General features: G+C 49.2%; 1 protein-coding gene across 10 annotated transcripts in view; it reads left to right on the top strand.

Moving 5' to 3' along the window:
- Nucleotides 1-1,747: 1,747 nt before the first annotated feature.
- Nucleotides 1,748-6,000, top strand: part of TMEM150C (transmembrane protein 150C) — a 60,497-nt gene continuing 56,244 nt past the window's right edge. For 3 of the 10 annotated variants that reach the window (XM_083398740.1, XM_083398747.1, XM_083398749.1), the window contains exon 1: nucleotides 3,868-4,302. The gene's annotated coding sequence lies outside the window, so the exon portion shown is untranslated. Of the gene's footprint in view, nucleotides 1,841-3,857; nucleotides 4,303-6,000 lie in introns of those variants that run through there. The other 7 variants (XR_014501870.1, XR_014501871.1, XR_014501868.1 and 4 more) reach the window with 6 other exon arrangements.

Genomic DNA, 6,000 nt, shown 5'->3' with positions numbered 1-6,000 from the left:
TTCCTGTCATGGCGACGGTCACTGCACGCACGCACGCTCGCTTCCCCGCTCCTCCGGCTCCCTCCCACCTTCCGGCTGATGGCCGACCTTCCGGCTGCCTCGCGCCGCTGCCCACAGCCCTTGCACGCTCCTCTGAGAGAGCCGTTGCCGCCAGCAGCCAGTGTTGCAGCCGGAGTCGCGCTCCTGAGCCCCGCTGCCCTCCAGCAGCCGCGTCGCGAGGTGGCCACAAGGCACGGGTGAGTCCGAGGTACCGGCTGTGGCAGCTGCCCTGCTTCTCCCCACCCCTCCCCGTCGTTGTTAGTGTTTAACTGCAGTGGTGCTTCGCAAGACGACAAAACTCGCTCAACGAAAAAACTCGCGGAACGAATTAATTTTGTCTTGCGAGGCACCACTGTATATACTCTTATATATACTCTGCAGGTTATTACAATAATCCTGCTAATGTTTTTTTTTATCTGTTTGCAATTTATCTGCAAATATTCCACAAACCATTTCCATTCTTTTATAAAAAGTTTGTTATCTTGATTTCTTACTCTTCCGGTAATTTCGCCATTTCTGCATATTCCGTAAGTTTTTGTATCCATTCTTCCTTTGCTGGGACTTCTGCTTCTGGAATGATCCTAATAGTGAAATCCACTCAGAAGTAAAAGCCTCTGAATCCGAAAGAACTTACACCCGGGTAATTGGATATACCAGTAGCATTTCAGCCAAGGAGGAGACTAACTTTTTTAAAAAAGACATGTTTAGATTATTAGAGATCCAGGACCATCCCCTCTACTACATTATCTACATTATTCAGGCCATTGCACAACAGGACTTCTCTCTCCTCTCCTCTCATGGTTCTCGAAATCTGTTCTGGAGGTAAAAGGACCCCTGACCATTAGGCACAATCGTGACCGACTCTGGGGTTGCGGCGCTCATTTCGCTTTATTGGCTGAGGGAGCCAGCGTTTGTCCGCAGACAGTTTCCGGGTCATGTGGCCAGCATGACTAAGCCGCTTCTGGCAGACCAGAGCAGCGCACGGAAACACCGTTTACCTTCCCACCGGAGCGGTACCTATTTATCTACTTGCATTTTGATGTGATTTCTGCTAGGTTGGCAGGAGCAGGGACCGAGCAACAAGAGCTCACCTTGTCGCGGGGATTCGAACTGCCCACCTTCTGATCGGCAAGTCCTAGGCTCTGTGGTTTAACCCACAGTGCCACTCGCATCCCTTCTGCTCTGGAGGACCTCCCCCCAAAACTTCTAGGTGCACATGGGGCGGGAGGAGGTGGGGGATACAGTGGGTAGAAGATGAAATCCAGTCATGTGAGCAGAATCTATTAATGGTCACACAGAGACACCACTAAATTTTACCCTGGAACTTTCATTCCTGCCACTAGAGGCTATTGAATAAAACTCTCTATCCCGAAAATTTGATCTTCAAAACCTGCCTGGCTTGGTTGTTCTTTTGCCCTACACTCCATTAAACTTCCCTGCGTAATTTAGACCCTCTAAGTGGGGCAATGTTTTATCCAATCGTAACACAAACAGACTACTACTTATAATCATTTGGGCCATTGCTTTTGACACTTATTAAGCTGCAAAGTAACAGGAAAACCAAGCCAGTGTTGAACTCATTATGGGAGGAGCAGCCTCCTGCGTATGTTTTGGTTGGCTAGCAGTGCACAGGATTTCCTGAAAATCAAACAGGGACAACAAAGGTGGGTCTGGAGATACATAAATATCTATAGAAGCAGAACAGGATTTGCCTCTCTGAAGCAGTGTCGCCTGCTCTGAAGTGACTAGACTGTGGCACTTGTGCTGGTCATCGTTCATAGCAGCCATTTCTTCTCGACTTGTAAGTTTCTCAATCTACTATCTCTGGGTTATTTCTCAATTTACATTCCATGCTTTAATTTTGGGTGTTGGGAATTTGTTGTGTATTTTAATTGCGTGCGGCTATATCACTAGACTGCGATTGGATGTGCCCCAGTAAACCGCTCAGAAGCCATTTTGGCAACTAAGCGGTATAATTCAGCTATTTCAATTCAGCCTCTTTGTGTAGTGATAACACTAACGTGTTGATCTTTTCTCACTTGGAGAGCTTTCCCCCAAAATAATCACTAGGTGGCACTCATCATTCTGAGTCAATGTTCAGTCCGTGTGGCAGAATTTAAGAGGATGCTTTAGACCAGTGGTTCCCAACCTTTTTTTTGGCCATGCCCCACCTAAGCATCTCTAAAATCCTGATGCCCCCTCCCCCGTGACATATACTGTAATTCTTATTATACAAAAGGTGAACTCCTATTCACGTGGAGGAAGCCTAAAAGGCCATTCACTGTTAATAACTCTTGAACTGCCCCCCTTAAAAATCAAATTGCCCCTCTTTGGGGCGTGTGCCCCATGTTGGGAACCATGGCTTTAGACAGAGCTATACTGCTCTAAAAAATTAGGCTGGGTCGAAACCAAGGTCTTAGCTTTGTGTAAAGGTAAAGGGACCCCTGACCATTAAGTCCAGTCGTGGCCGACTCTGGGGTTGTGGTGCTCATCTCGCTTTACTGGCCGAGGGAAGTGGCGTACAGCTTCCGGGTCATGTGGCCAGCATGACTAAGCCACTTCTGGCGAACCAGAGCAGTGCATGGAAACGCCGTTTACCTTCCCGCCGGAGTGGTACCTATTTATCTACTTGCACTTTGACATGCTTTTGAACTGCTAGGTTGGCAGGAGCAGGGACCGAGCAACAGGAGCTCACCCCATCACGGGGATTCATGTAGATGGTGTGGATTTGTGTAGGCTTTGTGTAGATGGACACAAATAGCAGTGGCTGGCATTTATATTAGCACATTCCCGCGTGGAAAATTCTTCACAAGACAGGTGACAGAGGTGCGCCAGGTCAGGCTCAGGAACTCACAGGGCCCCCATCCTTGCTGTGCCACAGTGTCGTTACTCTCGAGTCGCCTTCCACCTGGGCCGCAAATTTGCACAGCAAAGCATGCAGCGGTGCTACTGCGGTTGCCGCTCTTGAATAGGAGAAAGGGGTTGCCTGGCATAAAATTACCCAACATGCAATGCATACTGGGCAGGGCTGGCCCAAGACATTTTGGCACCTGAGGCGAACCACAAAATGGTGCCCCTCTCTCCCAGACAGGGAAGAAGGAGGGATTGAATATCTACACCAGCTTCAAGGGGAGAATAACGATCTACATCAGGAATAAGAAGGGGAATCAAATCAACGTTAGCTGATGGATGAAACGGGAATCAAAGGCCATTGTGGGGGAAAGGAGACCACTCCAAAACATACCAGGCAGGAGCAAAGCCCAGGAGAGCCCAGAGGGCAGCCCCCAACATTTGCTCCCAGCAGTGCTTCCTATTCATTGAGAAGCTGCTGTGCAGGCAGGTTTTTTTTTGGGGGGGGGTGTCTGCTGCTGAGGAGGTGTCAGATCTGGCTTCCAAGGTGGCAATACATCCTTTGGAAGCTGGATCTGCTGACCCTGTGGATCCTGCCGCCCGAAGCAGTCGCCTCACCTTGCCTTATGGGTGAGCCGGCCCAGATACTGGGTAACTTCATGCCAGGCAGCGACTCCACATGAGATTAGACTCGCTCCTGTTTCAAGAGCGCCAGCACCTCTGTGTACCCACTGGTGGAGGAATGGGGGGCAGGGGGAGCGCACTGTCCCCGGCATCATCGGGGAGGGGGGTAACATCATGGCTGCCCCTCTGGACACAGGCCATGCACCCCACCACCACACCGGGCGCCATACCCCCACGGACGGTGCGCCATGCCCCCAGGACGCATACCACGCCCCCACAGGCGGCATGCCATGCCCCCGGGATGCGTGCCAGCTATGCCCCCGCTTGCTCTCCACCCCCAGTGCTGGAGCATGTAGCTTCGCCACTGTCCATACCTTCCTTCTAGATGTGGCCACCTGAATAGCTTGCTCTCGTTTCAAAAATGCCGACAACAAAAGGACGGAAGGAGCGACAAACGTCTCGGAATTCAGCCTAAAACAACACAGGATCTTCTCTTCTTGAAAACTCGTCAAAATCCCTTTACTCCCTTTCCTTTCATTGTCAAGGCTGGACTTGGCTGGGATTTGAGTTCCCCTTCTCTCTCTCTCTCTTTCCTTCCCTCCCCACATTTCCTTTTCTGGAGACTTTCTTTGTTCTTTGTTAGGTGCCTGTGAAAAAATGTTCTTTTCCACTCCTCTTCCCCACCCCCCCTCTCCCATTTCTGTCTTCCTTACCTCATGCTCATGTGCCTAATTCACTGAGAGCTGAGGAGGGAGCGATCAGAGAAAGCATTTCTTCTGCATTTATCAGGTAAGTGGCCTGCCATGTCTTTGGGGCCACGTGGGCACATTTGTAAACCAGAGAAACCGTTGTGGGCATCACACACCACGGAACCTATTCTGCTGGCTACAAATGAATGCTGCCTTCAGGCCTAGTTTCAGCAGGGAGAGGAACACCTATGGGCTTCCAAGAAGGCCTCTGTGGCCAGGTGGGCACCCGTGGGTGGCACGTTGGTGACCCATGGGTGTATAGGACTGCAGCCTTAAGAAAATAAAGATGAGCAGAGCAACCTTACCTATGTCTGCTCAGAAACATTCTGAGCATTCAGTGACACTTATTCCCAGGGTACAGAATTACAGGGTTTTGGGTGTGTGGGTGTGTGGTTTAAGTATTAATAATATGAGAAAAAGAACAATTGGCACCATGGGATGGGTATTGCCACGCTGTAAATGTGGTCTTGGCAACCTTACATTGCATAAATAATCGGGAAGTTGGTTAGGCGCCTCTGGGTTCAGTTTGCAGCTTTGGCACGCCAATCTGAGGAGCTCTTAGGCGGCTTCTAACATGCATTGTTAAATACTTATCTTAAACGCTTCCCCCCAGAGCAATTTGCATAGTGTTCTCCATTTCCGTGCCACTGGAGTAATAATCTGCAAGCAATACCAAGTCGTGTGGCTGCATATCAAATTAAAGCAAGATGAGGAGCTAGGAGCAAGAAAAGGAAAAGGGGCAGGCCGAGTGTGTTGTCTTGTGGCAGTGGCCCAAAGGGCCACAATAAATGTGACAATGTGTGCCCCTGTAAATCCTTGAGTGTGCTTCTAATAGAGAAGTTCTGGCAGCCTGTTACTTTATGAAACCAGTGATTTTGCAAGTTGCCGCCCCCTCCCCTTGAGGCAGAAATGCAGCGAATATGTGAATCACAAAGATACAGCTCAAAGCTAGAACATAAGTTTCTACATGATGCACACTAACACAATGTAACAGAACACGGTGGAAATCAGAACGTAAACAGCAGAAATTGCCGTTGCTTATTACATATGTGTCTTAAACATGAAATGAGGTAATGATGTATATGATTGGTGGAAATTGAAATGCTTTGTTTGAAATATTATAAATACCACTGCCTGGACCACCGGGCGGGCTTGCATTTTTCTGGCCTATAACAGCATCAGTTGGAAGGGGCATGGCAGAAGAGGCAGAGTGGTTAGGAAATATTGGTTCATTCAGCCACTACAGTGGTACCTCGGGTTACAGACACTTCAGGTTACATACGCTTCAGGTTACAGACTCGGCTAACACAGAAATAGTACCTCGGGTTAAGAACTTTGCTTCAGGATGAGAACAGAAATCGTGCAGCGGCAGCGGGAGGCCCCATTAGCTAAAGTGGTACCTCAGGTTAAGAACAGTTTCAGGTTAAGAACGGACCTCCAGAACGAATTAAGTACTTAACCCGAGGTACCACTGTACTTGTGTTGGGGACAGGCAGGACTCTGAGGTGTGGGTGGAGGAGGCAAGGGGCCTGGTTTGTGACTGTGCGCCTGGGGCAATGGCCCCCATAGCCCCTCCCCACCTTATGCCACTGTGGCCCATTGCCTTAAGTGTGGCTAGATCTTGAATATCTACTCTTATCTTGTAAAGGCAAAACCCAACAGGAGACCATGGTTTTGCTCATAACAAACGAAGTGGTAATTAGCCCATATCCGAAGTAAATTCTTCATCTCCATGGTG

This window comes from Podarcis tiliguerta, assembly GCF_965153285.1.
Source record: "Podarcis tiliguerta genome assembly, chromosome: 9".
NCBI classification, from domain to species: domain Eukaryota; kingdom Metazoa; phylum Chordata; class Lepidosauria; order Squamata; family Lacertidae; genus Podarcis; species Podarcis tiliguerta.
Note: the sequence above shows the minus strand (reverse complement) of the source record. Positions and strands in the feature narration are given on the sequence as shown.